We start from the raw sequence: 16,567 nt of genomic DNA, 5'->3' as shown, positions 1-16,567 counted from the left end.
TCACCCCCTGTGCTCACTGACCCGTGTCCTAACTCACACCCAGTCCCACTCACCCATCACGCCCTGTGCTCACTGACCCGTGTTCTAACTCACACCCAGTCCCACTCACCCATCACCCCCTGTACTGCCCCATGTCCCAACTCGCACCATGTCCCACTCACCCATCACCCCCTGTGCCCACTGCCCCGTGTCCTAACTCACACCGAGTCCCACTCACCCATCACCCCCTGTGCTCACTGCCCCGTGTCCTAACTCGCACCAAGTCCCGCTCACCCATCACCCCCTGTGCTCACTGCCCCGTGTCTTAACTCGCACCGAGTCCCGCTCACCCATCATCCCCTGTACTGCCCCGTGTCCTAACTCGCACTGAGTCCCGCTCACCTATCACCCCCGTACAGCCCGTGTCCTAACTCGCACCAAGTCCTGCACAGCCATCAACCCCCATACTGCCCGTGTCCTAACTCACACCGAGTCCTGCTCACCCATCACCTCCCCATACTGCCCGTGTCCTAACTTGCACCGTGTCCCGCTCACCCATCACCCCCCTACTGCCCCATGTCCTAACTTGCACCGTGTCCTGCTCACCCATCACCCCCCCATACTGCCCCATGTCCTAACTTGCACAGTGTCCTGCTCACCCATCACCCCCCACTACTGCCCCATGTCCTAACTTGCACCGTGTCCTGCTCACCCATCACCCCCCCCACTGCCCCATGTCCTAACTTGCACCGTGTCCTGCTCACCCATCACCCCCCCCCACTGCCCCATGTCCTAACTTGCACCGTGTCCTGCTCGCCCATCACCCTTCCATACTGCCCGTGTCCTAACTTGCACCGTGTCCCGCTCACCCATCACCCCCCTACTGCCCCATGTCCTAACTTGCACCATGTCCTGCTCACCCATCACCCCACAATACTGCCCGTGTCCTAACTTGCATCGTGTCCCGCTCACCCATCACCCCCTGTGCTCGCTGACCACCACTGGCTCTCGGTTTGGCTACACCTCGATTTTAAAATTCTCATCCTCATGTTCAATTCCCTCCTGGCCTCCTTGCCCCTCCCTATCTCTGTAACTGTCATGTATGTACTTTTGAGATCACTAGTCACTAGATGGCGTCACTGTTGGAGGCCATTGGGTTGCACGCACGTGTGTGAAGCCCAAGTATAAAAGGCCAGCAATTTTGTATATTAGTCACTTTGGGCCTTAATAAAGCAGAGCCTCTTGGAGTTAAACAGTACTCAGTCTAACAGTTATTGTACACAACACTTGGTGACGAGGCAACAAGAACCTTTGAATGCAAAAATGAGCACAATTGGATTGTTGGAGCGATTTGTGGAAGGAGAAGATTGGGCAGACTGTGAGCCGTTTGAGCCAGTTCTTCGTGACCAACAAAATGGAGGAGGTCGGCGACACAGATCTGTGCCGGGCGGTGTTCCTCACGGTTTACGGTCCAAAACATTATGGTCTGATAAAGAATCTACTCCTGCCTGTGAGTTCAACAGAGAAGACATATGAAGAATTGTGTACATTGGTACAGGACCACCTTAAGCCAGACGAAGGCATCATCATCTCGAGATACAGATTTTACACGTACATTCGCTCAGAGGGCCAGAATGCGGTGGAATTCGTTGCCGACCTGAGATGTCTAGCGGGACTGTGTAAGGTTGGGGCTGCATTGGCAGACAAGCTGTGGGACTTCTTTGTAATCAGCATCAACCACGAGGTGATCCTGCGTAAGCTACTGGCGGTGGAGACGTTGGACTTGAACAGGGCCAGCACGATCGCTCAGTCATGCGTGACGACGGATAGAAGTCTAAAGCAGGTATCAGTGAAAAATCGAAACTCGGCAAGTACGGTAAATATGATTGATTCGGCGATCGGCAGAGCGGCACATAGCAGGGCCTATCGACTGCGTACGTGAAACCTGTGGCTGCCCAAAGTCCACCAGCGGGAATGCATCCGATTTCTCCGTGTTGGCGTTGTGGGGGAAATCACCGGCACCAGCAGTGCCGATTTAAGCAATATAGTTGCAAAGGTTGATTGAGAGTGGGGTATCTCCAGCACAAGTGTCCACAGATGAGCAAGCGTGCTGCGGCACACCACGTGGAAGATGAGAGTCAGACTAGGGCGGATCTGGATACGCAATCCGAGATACCAGAGGAGGAAGTGTACTCATTCCTAACTCAGAGCAAACTGATAATAATCAACATGAAATTTAATGGGGTGCCGGTATCGATGGAACTGGACACGGGGGCAAGTCAATCAATTATGAGCCAGAGGGCATTCGACAAGCTGTGGGATACTAAGGCTGTGAGGCCCAGGCTGAGTCCAGTCAATGCCAAGTTGCACACATACACCAAAGAACTCATAACAGCCATTGGCAGTGCCACAAGGAACTGGCTTGAAAATATCAGATGTGATTGGAATGACATGAAGGCGTTATCATTGGAGAAAGATACATGTGCCCAAGTACTGAGTAAGTTCTCCTCGCTGTTCGAACCAGGCATCGGCAACTTCACGGGAGCCAAGGTGCAGATCCACGTGGACTCGGATACAAGACCCATCCATCCGGAACAAAGAAATGGCAGACCAATTGAACAAGTACTTTGGTTCAGTATTCACGAAGGAAGACACAAACAACCTTCCGGATATAAAAGGGGTCAGTGGGTCTAGTAAGGAGGAGGAACTGAGGGAAATCCTTATTAGTCGGGAAATTGTGTTGGGAAAATTGATGGGATTGAAGGCCAATAATTCCCCAGGGCCTGATGGACTGCATCCCAGAGTACTTAAGGAGGTGGCCTTGGGAATAGTGGATGCATTGACATTCATTTTCCAACATTCCATTGACTCTGGATCAGTTCCTATGGAGTGGAGGGTAGCCAATGTAACCCCACATTTTAAAAAAGGAGGGAGAGAGAAAACAGGGAATTATAGACCGGTCAGCCTGAACTCAGTAGTGGGTAAAATAATGGAATCAATTATTAAGGATGTCATAGCAGCACATTTGGAAAGAGGTGACATGATAGGTCCAAGTCAGCATGGATTTGTGAAAGGGAAATCATGCTTGACAAATCTTCTGGAATTTTTTGAGGATGTTTCCAGTAGACTGGACAAGGGAGAACCATTTGATGTGGTATATTTGGACTTTCAGAAGGCTTTCGACAAGGTCCCACACAAGAGATTAATGTGCAAAGTTAAAGCACATGGGATTGGGGGTAGTGTGCTGACGTGGATTGAGAACTGGTTGTCAGACAGGAAGCAAAGAGTAGGAGTAAATGGGTACTTTTCAGAATGGCAGGCAGTGACTAGTGGGGTACCGCAAGGTTCTGTGCTGGGGCCCCAGCTGTTTACACTGTACATTAATTATTTAGACGAGGGGATTAAATGTAGTATCTCAAAATTTGCGGATGACACTAAGTTGGGTGGCAATGTGAGCTGCGAGGAGGATGCTATGAGGCTGCAGAGTGACTTGGATAGGTTAGGTGAGTGGGCAAATGCATGGCAGATGAAGTATAATGTGGATAAGTGTGAGGTTATCCACTTTGGTGGTAAAAACAGAGAGACTGACTATTATCTGAATGGTGACAGATTCGGAAAAGGGGAGGTGCAACGAGACCTGGGTGTCATGGTACATCAGTCATTGAAGGTTGGCATGCAGGTACAGCAGGCGGTTAAGAAAGCAAATGGCATGTTGGCCTTCATAGCGAGGGGATTTGAGTACAGGGGCAGAAAGGTGTTGCTCGAGTTGTACAGGGCCTTGGTGAGGCCACACCTGGAGTATTGTGTACAGTTTTGGTCTCCTAACTTGAGGAAGGACATTCTTGCTATTGAGGGAGTGCAGCAAAGGTTCACCAGACTGATTCCCGGGATGGCGGGACTGACCTATCAAGAAAGACTGGTTCAACTGGGCTTGTATTAACTGGAGTTCAGAAGAATGAGAGGGGACCTCAAAGAAACGTTTAAAATTCTGATGGGTTCAGACTGGTTAGATGCAGGAAGAATACTCCCAATGTTGGGGAAGTCCAGAACCAGGGGTCACAGTCTAAGGATAAGGGGTAAGCCATTTAGGACCGAGATGAGGAGAAACTTCTTCACCCAGAGAGTGGTGAACCTGTGGAATTCTCTACCACAGAAAGTAGTTGAGGCCAATTCACTAAATATATTCAAAAAGGAGTTAGATGAAGTCCTTACTACTAGGGGGATCAAGGGGTATGGCGAGAAAGCAGGAATGGGGTACTGAAGTTGCATGTTCAGCCATGAACTCATTGAATGGCGGTGCAGGCTAGAAGGGCTGAATGGCCTACTCCTGCACCTATTTTCTATGTTTCTATGTTTCTATCATAAAGCTCGGGCAGTTCCGTATATGATGAGGGTGAAGGTCAAAATCGAACTGGACAGACTCCAGTGTGAAGGGATCATATCACCGGTTGAATTTAATGAATGGACCAGCCCCATTGTTCCTCTGCTGAGAAGTGATGACACAGTCAGAATCTGTGGAGACTACAAGGTTACAATCAACAGGGTTTCGAAACAGGATCAGTACCCGTTACCGAAGGCTGATAATCTGTTTGTAATGCTAGCCGGGGCGAAGTCGTTCACCAAACTGGACTTGACTTCGGCCTACATGACCCAGGAGCTGGTCGAGACGTCGAAGAGACTTACGTGCATTAACACATATAAAAGACTGTTTATTTATCACAGGTGCCCTTTTGGAATTCGCTCGGCTGCAGCAATTTTTCAGAGGAACATGGAGAGTTGACTGAAGTCCGTTCCCAGAACCGACGTGTTCCAAGATGACATCCTGATCACAGGTCGTGACTCCGAGGAACATCTGAACAACCTGGAAGAGGTTCTACATCATCTGGACAAAGTGGGACTCAGACTGAAACGCTCGAAGTGTGTCTTCATGGCACCAGAGGTCAAGTTCCTGTGGAGGAAAATTGCTGCTGACGGCATCAGGCCCACGGATGTGAAAACCAAGGCCATCCAGAATGCACCCAAGCCTCAGAATGTGACGGAGCTGCGTTCCTTCCTGGGTCTACTCAACTACTTCGGTAACTTCCTACCTAGACTGAGCACCTTATTAGAACATGCTGTTAAGAAAAGGCAACAACTGGGTGTGGGGTGCGTCTCAAGACAAAGCTTTGGAGAAAGCCACTAATCTGCTTTGCTCTAACAAGCTGCTGGTACATTATGATCTGTGTAAGCGTCTAGTATTGGCCTGTGATGCATCGTCATATGGAATTGGTTGCTTACTCCAACAAGTTAATGAGTCGGGTAAACTTCAACCAGTCGTGTATGCTTCAAAAAGTTTGTCTAAAGCGGAAAGAACCTACAGCATGATAGAGAAAGAAGCACTAGCCTGTGTGTATGGGGTTAAAAAGATGCATCAGTACCTGTTTGGTCTTCGGTTTGAACTGGAGACAGATCACAAGCCACTCATTTCACTGTTCTCTGAAAATAAAGGTATCAATACCAATGCTTCATCCCGCATCCAGAGGTGGGCGCTGACATTATCCGCTTATGATTATGTCATTCACCATAGACCTGGCACCGAGAATTGTGCCGATGCTTTGAACCGTCTGCCGTTGCCCACACCGGAGATGGAAACACCACAACCGGCGGACCTACTGTTAGTTATGGATGCTTTTGAGAATGAAGGAACCCCTGTCACGGCTCAATAAGTTAACATAGAAACATAGAAAGTAGGTGCAGGAGTAGGCCATTCGGCCCTTCTAGCCTGCACCGCCATTCAATGAGTTCATGGCTGAACATTCAACTTCAGTACCCCATTCCTGCTTTCTCGAAATACCGCTTGATCCCCCGAGTAGTAAGGACTTCATCTAACTCCTTTTTGAATATATTTAGTGAATTGGCCTCAACAACTTTCTGTGGTAGAGAATTCCACAGGTTCACCACAGGTTAAGACCTGGACCAGCCAGGACCCGATGTTATCGGTGGTGAAGAGTTGCATCCTCAAAGGTGATTGGTCTGCCATACCCAAGCAAATGTGCGAGGAGACCAAACCTTACATTCGTCGCAAAGACTAACTGTCTATTCAGTCGGATTGTATACTGTGGGGCAATCGTGTTGTTATGTCCAAGAAAGGGAGAGAGAAATTTGTACGTGAGCTACATAGCACACCTCCCGGCATTGTAATGATGAAAGCCATCACCAAGCCTGATGTATGGTGGCCTGGAATTGACTCTGATCTGGAATCATGTGTGCATCAGTGCAACACTTGCATGCAGCTCAGCAAAGCACCAGCGGAATCGCCGCTGAGTCTGTGGTCATGGCCGTCCAAACCTTGGTCCAGGATCCACATCAACTTTGCAGGTCCCTTCCTGGGAAAGATGTTTTTAGTTGTGGTGGATGTATATTCGAAGTGGATAAGAGTGTATAATCATGTCATCCAGTACATCCACAGCTACCAGTGAGAATCTCAGTGTCATGTTCGCAACACATGTTCTGCCTGACATCGTTGTTAGTGACAACGGATTGTGCTTCACCAGTCAGGAGTTTCAAGAGTTCATGAAACTCAATGGTATCAAACATGTAAAGTCAGGACCATTCAAACCTGCATCCAATGGGCAAGCAGAACGTGCTGTCCAAATCATAAAGCAGAGTGGAAGCGAGTAACCTAAGGGTCACTGCAGACCTGCCTGTCACACATACTGCTTAGTTACAGGACAAGACCACACACGCTTCCCGGGGTCTTGCCTGCTGAACTAATGATGAAGAGAGGTCTTAAGACCAAGCTATCTCTTGTACACCCTGACTTGAATAATCATGTTGAATACGGAAAACAAAGTCAGCAAGGGCAGCTGTGTCACGCGATATTTCTGTAAATGATCCTGTATATGTTCTGAATTATGGTCAGGGTCCCAAGTGGATCACTGGTACTGTCATGGCCAAGGAGGGCAACCGAGTATTCATTGTTAAGCTCAAAAATGGGCAAACATGCAGGAAACATGGATCAGACAAAGCTGTGGCACACAGACGAACCGGAACAGTCGGAGGAAGAGACAGTCGATGACCAACCAACCTACCCCCAGTCATCAGAGGACTCAGTGGTCATCAGTGAATCGGGACTTTCAGTCCCTGACATGGCCATTGCCACTCCCACCAGGTCAGCCACCCAGCCACCAGTCACAACAGACTCTGAACACTCACCCAAGGCTGGAGTTGAACTGAGACGGTCAACCCAGGAGTTTAAAACACCGGACCGTCTCAATTTGTAAAAGACTGTGTTAATATCTCAGAATGGGGGGATTATTGTCATGGAGTGATAGTGATACTTTGGGGATCACTAGCCACTAGATGGCATCACTGTTGGAGGCCATTGCGCTGCACGCACGTGTGTGCAGACCAAGTGTAAAAGGCCAGCCATTTTGTATATTAGTCACTTTGAGCCTTAAAACAGCAGAGCCAAGGTCATACCTCTTGGAGTTAAATAGTACTCAAACAGTTATTGCATACACAACAGTAACCTCCTCGAGCCCTACACACCTCCCTATCTCTGAAACCTCCTCCAGCCCCTACACCCTCCCTATCTCTGTAACCTCCTCCAGCCCCTACACCCCTCCCTATCTCTGTAACCTCCTCCAGCCCCTACACCCCTCCCTATCTCTGTAACCTCCTCCAGCCCCTACACCCCTCCCTATTTCTGAAACCTCCTCCAGCCCCTACACCTCCCTATCTCTGTAACCTCCTCCAGCCCTACACCTCTCCCTATCTCTGTAACCTCCTCCAGCCCTACACCTCTCCCTATCTCTGTAACCTCCTCCAGCCCTACACACCTCCCTATCTCTGTAACGTCCTCCAGCCCTACACACCTCCCTATCTCTGTAACCTCCTCCAGCCCCTACACCTCTCCATATCTCTGTAACCTCCTCCAGCCCCTACACCCCTCCCTATCTCTGTAACCTCCTCCAGCCCCTACACCTCTCCATATCTCTGTAACCTCCTCCAGCCCCTACACCCCTCCCTATCTCTGTAACCTCCTCCAGCCCCAACACTCTCCCTATCTCTGTAACCTCCTCCAGCCCCAACACTTTCCCTATCTCTGTAACCTCCTCCAGCCCCAACACTTTCCCTATCTCTGTAACCTCCTCCAGCTCCTACACTCCTCCCTATTTCTGTAACCCCGTCCAGCCCTACACCCCTCCCTATCTCTGTAACCTCCTCCAGCCCTACACCCCTCCCTATCTCTGTAACCTCCTCCAGCCCCTACACCCCTCCCTATCTCTGTAACCTCCTCCAGCCCCTACACCCCTCCCTATCTCTGTAACCCCCTCCAGCTCCAACACCCCTCCCTATCTCTGTAACCTCCTCCAGCCCCTACACCCCTCCCTATCTCTGTAAACTCCTCCAGCCCCTATGACCCTCCGAGATCACTGCGCTCCTCCAATTCTGGCCTCTTGCCTCCATTGGTGGCCGTGCCTTCAGCTGCATGGGCCCCAAGCTCTGGAATCCCCTCCCTAAACCTCTCCGCCTCTCTCTCCTCCTTTAAGACGCTCCTGAAAAGCTGCCTCTTTATTATTCAACTTTTGGCCCCCTGTCCAAATATCTCCGGACGCAAAAGCAAAACAGTGCAGGTGCTGGAAATACTCAGCGGGTCAGGCAGCGTGTGTGGAGCGAGAAACAGAGTTCGTGTTTCAGGTCTGTGACCAAGGGACATCGAGCTGAAACGCTAACTCTGTTTCTCTCTCCACAGAAGCTGCCTGACCCGCTGAGTATTTCCAGGTTTTTCTCCTTTTATTTCTAATATCTCCTTAAGTGGCTTGGTGTCAGCGCCTCGGGACGTTTTACTACATTAAAGGCGCTATCTAAATGCACAGTGTTGTTGGTTGTTATTCGCCACCATGCTGAGTACTGTTCCGTGAGTTGTGGAGAGAGCCAGACCCCCCGACACCCCGCCTCCCCAATACTAGGCCTCCCTGACCCCACCCCAGCCCTCCCACACCCTCTGATCCCCCAGACCCCCGACCCTCCCACACCCCCTGATCCCCCAGACCCCCTGACCCTCCCACACCCCCTGATCCCCCAGACCCCCCGACCCTCCCACACCCCCTAATCCCCCAGACCCCCCGACCCTCCCACACCCCCTAATCCCCCAGACCCCCCGACCCTCCCACACCCCCTAATCCCCCAGACCCCCCGACCCTCCCACACCCCCTAATCCCCCAGACCCCCCGACCCTCCCACACCCCCTAATCCCCCAGACCCCCCGACCCTCCCACACCCTCTGATCCCCCAGACTCCCCGACCCTCCCACACCCCCTGATCCCCCCGACCCTCCCACACCCCCTGATCCCCCAGACCCCACCCCGACCCTCCCAGACCCCCTGATCCCCCAGACCCCCCGACCCTCCCACACCTCCTGATCCCCCAGACCCCCCGACCCTCCCACACCCCCTGATCCCCCCTGACCCCACCCCGACCCTCCCACACCCCCTGATCCCCCAGACCCCCCGACCCTCCCACACCCCCTGATCCCCCAGACCCCCCGACCCTCCCACACCCCCTGATCCCCCAGACCCCCCGACCCTCCCACACCCCCTGATCCCCCAGACCCCCCGACCCTCCCACACCCCCTGATCCCCCAGACCCCCCGACCCTGCCACACACCCCCATCCCCCCCCCAGGCCACCCCAACCTCCCCCTATCTCCTCCCAGGCTCCCCTGACCCCACCCCGACCATCCCACACCCCCTGAACCCCCAGGCCCCCTGTGCTCCTCTCCCCCACCGGCCTCCCTGACCCCCCAAGAGCCTCCTTGTGCCCCTGGGATAACCCACTCCCACAAGCTCTGCGAGCCCCCCTCCCCACTGCCAGCCGCAGAGAATGCCAGGGTTTGCGTGCCCAGCCCCGCCTCATTCCTCAGCCTAATGCAGTCCTGATGTACCACAGTTACTGGAAATCGAGGCCCCTGACTCGGCCCACTGCTGCACAACTTGCTGCTGCTCACCACAACACCCAGAGCATTCCACAACCGCGTAATATCTCAGAGGGTTCAGTAACAGTGACCAGCTTCAGGCAGAAAGGAGGTGGAACAGTACCCCATCCACTGCCCCCCCTCACACACTGTACCCCATCCACTGCCCCCCTCACACACTGTACCCCATCCACTGCCCCCCCTCACACACTGTACCCCATCCACTGCCCCCCCCTCACACACTGTACCCCATCCACTGCCCCCCTCACACACTGTACCCCATCCACTGCCCCCCCTCACACACTGTGCCCCATCCACTGCCCCCCTCACACACTGTACCCCATCCACTGCCCCCCCTCACACACTGTGCCCCATCCAACTCCCCCCCTCATGCACTGTACCCCATCCAACCCCCCCCTCACACACTGTACCCCATCCACTGCCCCCCACCCCACACACTGTACCCCATCCACTGCCCCCTCCTCACACACTGTACCCCATCCACTGCCCCCCCTCACACACTGTACCCCATCCACTGCCCCCCCTCACACACTGTGCCCCATCCAACCCCCCCCTCACACACTGTACCCCATACACTGCCCCCCACCCCACACACTGTACCCCATCCACTGCCCCCCCTCACACACTGTACCCCATCCACTGCCCCCCTCACACACTGTACCCCATCCACTGCCACCCTCACACACTGTACCCCATCCACTGCCCCCCTCACACACTGTACCCCATCCACTGCCCCCCCCCCACACACTGTACCCCATCCACTGCCCCCCCCTCACACACTGTACCCCATCCACTGCCCCCCTCACACACTGTACCCCATCCACTGCCCCCTCACACACTGTACCCCATCCACTGCCCCCCTCACACACTGTACCCCATCCACTGCCCCCCTCACACACTGTACCCCATCCACTGCCCCCTCACACACTGTGCCCCATCCACTGCCCCCCCTCACACACTGTACCCCATCCACGGCCCCCCTCACACACTGTACCCCATCCACTGCCCCCCCCTCACACACTGTACCCCATCCACTGCCCCCCCTCACACACTGTACCCCATCCACTGCCCCCCCTCACACACTGTACCCCATCCACTGCCCCCCTCACACACTGTACCCCATCCACTGTCCCCCCTCACACACTGTACCCCATCCACTGCCCCCCCTCACACACTGTACCCCATCCACTGCCCCCCTCACACACTGTACCCCATCCAACTCCCCCCCTCACACACTGTACCCCATCCACTGCCCCCCCTCACACACTGTACCCCATCCACTGCCCCCCCTCACACACTGCACCCCATCCACTGCCCCCCTCACACACTGTACCCCATCCACTGCCCCCCTCAAACACTGTACCCCATCCACTGCCCCCTCACACACTGTACCCCATCCACTGCCCCCCTCAAACACTGTACCCCATCCACTGCCCCCCTCACACACTGTACCCCATCCACTGCCCCCCCTCACACACTGTACCCCATCCACTGCCCCCCCCTCACACACTGTTCCCCATCCACTGCCCCCCCCTCACACACTGTTCCCCATCCAACTCCCCCCCTCACACACTGTACCCCATCCACTGCCCCCCCTCACACACTGTACCCCATCCAACTCCCCCCCCTCACACACACTGTACCCCATCCACTGCCCCCCCCACACACTGTACCCCATCCAACTCCCGCCTCACACTGTACTCCATCCAACTACCCCACCCCCTCACACACCGTACCCCATCCAACTCCCCCTCACACACCGTACCCCATCCAACTCCCCCCCACACACTGTACCCCATCCAACTCCCACCTCACACTGTACTCCATCCAACTACCCCACCCCCTCACACACCGTACCCCATCCAACTCCAACTCCCCCATCACACACTGTACCCCATCCACTGCCCCCCGCCCCACACACTGTACCCCATCCAACTCACTACCCCTCACACACTGTACCCCATTCAACCCCCCTTCACTAACACTGTACCCCATCCAACACCGCCCCCCTCACACACACTGTACCCCATCCAACTCCCCCCTCACACACTGTACCCCATCCAACCCCCCCTCACACACACTGTACCCCATCCAACACCCCCTCACACACTGTACCCCATCCACTGCTTCCCCCTCACACACTGTACCCCATCCACTGTCCCCCCCTCACACACACTGTACCCCATCCACTGTCCCCCCTCACACACTGTACCCCATCCACTGCCCCCCCTCACACACTGTACCCCATCCACTGTCCCCCCTCACACACTGTACCCCATCCACTTCCCCCCTCACACACTGTACCCCATCCACTGTCCCCCCCGCCCCACACACACTGTACCCCATCCAACACCCCCCTAACACACTGTACCCCACCCACTGCCCCCCCTCACACTGTACCCCATCCAACTCCCCCCCCCCCCTCACACACTGTACCCCATCCACTCCCCCCCCTCACTCACTCAGGTACTCCATTTACTACACAAACATGAGTGAGAAAGGAATAGAAGGATATGTTGACGGGGTGAGTTGAATGGGAGTGGGAGGGGGCTGGTATGGAGCATAAACCCTGGCACGGACCCGTGGGCCCGAATGGCCTGTTTCTGTGCTCTACATTCTCGGTAATTGGTAAAACATCCCATGGTGCTTCACAGGAGAAGACAGCTAGGTCAGGCGACCAAAGCCTTGGGCAAAGGTTTGGGTTTTAAAGAACATCTTGAAGGAGGAGAGAGAGGCGGAAAGGGTTAGGGATAGAGTTCCAGAGTTTAGGACCCAGGCAGCTGAATGGTGGAAATTGGGGGATGCTCAGGAGGCCAGGATTGGAGGAGTGTAGACGGACCTCTGTGGTGAGCAGGGCACTTTGATGAGCGAGCAGTGTGAGTCTGTGCATTCCTGAGACCGGGGGAGAAAACTGACGGTAAAATGTGTCTATTTCTAAATCCAAATTTGTCAAATGATTAAAATAAACCACAGATAATCTGAAGCGGCTTTTCATTAATGAGGGCATGAGCTCTTTCTCGCTGTCTACAAACCGTGGGGCTACAGTGAAGGGAATGTGAGACTTTCAGCCTCACACTGTGTGACCTAGGGGCCCAGTCCCTCCGACCCGCCCCGCCCAGCACACATTCGCTGACCAGAGAGCATTCTGGCCTGTCCCTGGAGCTGCTGCAGCCCTTTCAATGCTGCAGGAAGATGCACAGTCGCCCCTCCTCCAGGGCCAGCTGTCAATGAGCGGGCTTCCTGACCCCAGCTGGCTGTCTAGACAGTGCGCCTCACTGTTGTCCGATCGGACAGGTGCGATTCCATGCCGTCTGCGGGAGTGACCATGTCCCCACGGCGGAGGGGGCGACCATGTCCACACGGCGGAGGGGGCGACCATGTCCCCACGGCGGAGGGGGCGACCATGTCCTCACGGCGGAGGGGGCGATCATGTCCCCACGGCGGAGGGGGCGACCATGTCCCCACGGCGGAGGGGGCGACCATGTCCCCACGGACTGGCCTCAGTACTCTGAGCATCTCCCCGACTCTCGCTTCTCTGCATTGCCCTGAGCTGCTCCCTTCCCCCTCCCACAGACGCACGTCTGGTGATCGGGGTGAACTGTCATTTCGGTGGCTAAATGCCTGGTAACAGGGGGAGAAACGTTGTGTATTTGCCCTGGGGGCGGGCGCTAACAGGACGCCACTAACGGCTCCCGCTAAATCCGGCGGGAGTTTAATGGCGGTGGTGCGACAGCGCCCAGAGAAGGTGTGGTCATGGCCGTGGGCAGGGCCTTGTCACCACCCTGGCCCTTGCGATGGGTCTCGGCACCAGGCAGCTGTCCACTGGCGGGCCGAACATTCGATGGGAGGTGGTCCATACCCCCACCCCCTGGTCGGGTGCTCTCCCTCGGCAGAGTGGCAGAGTGGGCCATGCCCTTTACGTGAGGGAGAGGCCCCTCGGCCACACCAGCACTGTGCGGCCCAGTGAGCAGTGCTGTCACGGAAGGAGGGGGCACGCTTTGATCCGGGGGCGCTAACCCAAATCTCTAGAGCGGGCGGGGGCTTCAGTCCAGTCTCGCGTCTCCCAAACGTGCCGATAATGAATTTCTCGGCCTGCGTATCAGGGCCTTGAGTGCTGCCCAGTGAGATTGACTCACAGGCGAGCAATGTCCCAGTCACTGAGGGCTCAGACAGGCAAATGAATAAACCTCTCCGCACTGACTCAGTGTGGTCAGACACTGCTATGTGGATCCTGTCTCCAGAACCAGCTTCGATGGAGAGCTTGTGAGCACTGCCTGTACTATCTCAGTGCAGTGAGAGTGGGTGGCTGTTATATGACCCACAGACCATTGCCTGACTCCCCCTGCCCAAATACCAGGTGAAAACCGGGTGGTGCTGGTTGAAACAGTCCGGCTTTGGGCACTTCAGTCAAGTGGGGCCTCAACAGGGTAGATGCAGAGAGGATATTATCCCTTGTGGAGGAATCTAGAACTAGGGGGCATGGACTCAGAATAAGGGGTCGCACATTTAAAACTGAGATGAGGAGGAATTTCTTCTCTCAGTGGGCTGTAAATCTGTGGAATTCTCTGCCCCAGAGAGCTGTGGAGGCTGGGTCATTGAATATATTTAAGGTGGAGAGAGACAGATATTTAAACTACAAGGAGTCCAGGGTTGTGGAGAGCGGGCAGGGAAGTGGAGTTGAGGCCAGGATCACATCAGACATGATCGTATTGAATGGCGGAGCAGGCTCGAGGGGCTGAATGGCCGACTCCTGCTCCTATTCCTTATGTACTAATGTACTTATAATCCATTTGCAGCAACTTTAGGAGTGCGGTTCAGGGGCTCATTAATTATGAAAGATAAATAAATTTATCTGACACTTCATCCAATGCAGAGCAGTCCAGCCCCATAAACCTCGGCTTTGGCATTGAATTTCAAAGAGAAAATGCCTTCTAATTATCGTCTTGAGACAGTAAATGATGAGCCTATTTTACTGAAGAACGGTGCCAGAGTGAGTGGAATCGTTTGTCGATTTAAGTTTGATTTTGATCACGCAGCATTTCTGAAAAATGGGATGTCCATGATCCACAGAAAGATCAAAGTCTGCCTCGTGACATATTGCAGATTCTCCGGGCATCTGCACAACAGAGGGGTCCTGTGAGAGAGGGTGGAACCACGGAGAAACAGACCATCAAGCTCAGCTATCGTTATCGACACTGTTTTCCTTGTCCCACTCTCCGCACAAAAAGAAAGGCTTGGATTTATATAGCGCCTTTCACAACCTCAGGACGTCTCAAAGTGCATCACAGCCAATGAAGAACTTTGGAGTGTAGTCACTGTTGTAGTGTAGGAAACGTGGTAATAAACTTGCAAGCTCCCACACACAATGAAATAACCAACAAATAATTTGTATTTCACTGATGTTGGTTGCAGGATAAATGTTGGCCCAGAATATCGAGGCGAACTCCCCTGCTCAACTTTGAAATAATGACTGTGGGATCTGTTACATCCACTGGAGAGGTCTCATCCGAAACACAGAATGTCCGACAGTGCAGCGTTCCCTCAGTACTGCCCCTCCGACAGTGCAATGGTCCCTCAGTACTACCCCTCCGACAGTGGGGCACTCCCTCAGTATTGATCCCCCCGAAAATGCAGCACTCCCTCAGTACTGCCCCTCCGACAATGCAGCATTCCTTAGTACTGCCCCTCCAACAGTGCAGCGCTCCCTCAGTACTGCCCCTCTGACAGTGCGGCGCTCCCTTAGTACTGCCCCTCCGACAGTGCGGCGTTCCCTCAGTACTGCCCCTCCGACAGTGCAGCGCTCCCTCAGTACTGCCCCTCCGACAGTGCAGCGCTCCCTCAGTACTGCCCCTCCGACAGGGCAGCGCTCCCTCAGTACTGCTCCTCCGACAGTGCAGCGCTCCCTCAGTACTGCCCCTCTGACAGTGCGGCGCTCCCTCAGTACTGCCCCTCCGACAGTGCAGCACTCCCTCAGTACTGCACCTCCGACAGTGCAGCACTCCCTCAGTACTGCCCCTCCGACAGTGCAGCGCTCCCTCAGTACTGCCCCTCCGACAGTGCAGCGCTCCCTCAGTACTGCCCCTCTGACAGTGGAGCACTCCCTCAGTACTGCCCCTCCGACAGTGCGGCACTCCCTCAGTACCGCCCCTCCGACAGTGCAGCGCTCACTCAGTACCATCCCTCCAACATTGCAGCACTCCCTCAGTACTGCCCCTCCGACTGTGCAGCGATCACTCAATACTGTGTTCCTCAGGGTCACAGGGATAGAGGATCACAGGGACACAGGGACAGAGGAACACAGTTCCTGTGTCCCTGTGTTCCTCTATCCCTGTGTTCCTGTGCTCCGCTGTCCCTGTGTTCCTCTGTCCATGTGTCCCTGTGTTCCTCTGTCCATGTGTCCCTGTGTTCCTCTGTCACTGTGTTCCTCTGTCCCTGTGTTCCTGTGTTCCTCTGTCCCTGTGTTCCTCTGTCCATGTGTCCCGGTGTTCCTCTGTCCCTGTGTTCCTCTGTCCATGTGTCCCTGTGTTCCTCTGTCCCTGTGTTCCTGTGTTCCTCTGTCCCTGTGTTCCTCTGTCCATGTGTCCCTGTGTTCCTCTGCCCCTGTGTTCCT

This window comes from Pristiophorus japonicus, chromosome 20 (assembly GCF_044704955.1).
Source record: "Pristiophorus japonicus isolate sPriJap1 chromosome 20, sPriJap1.hap1, whole genome shotgun sequence".
Lineage (NCBI taxonomy): Eukaryota > Metazoa > Chordata > Chondrichthyes > Pristiophoridae > Pristiophorus > Pristiophorus japonicus.
Note: the sequence above shows the minus strand (reverse complement) of the source record.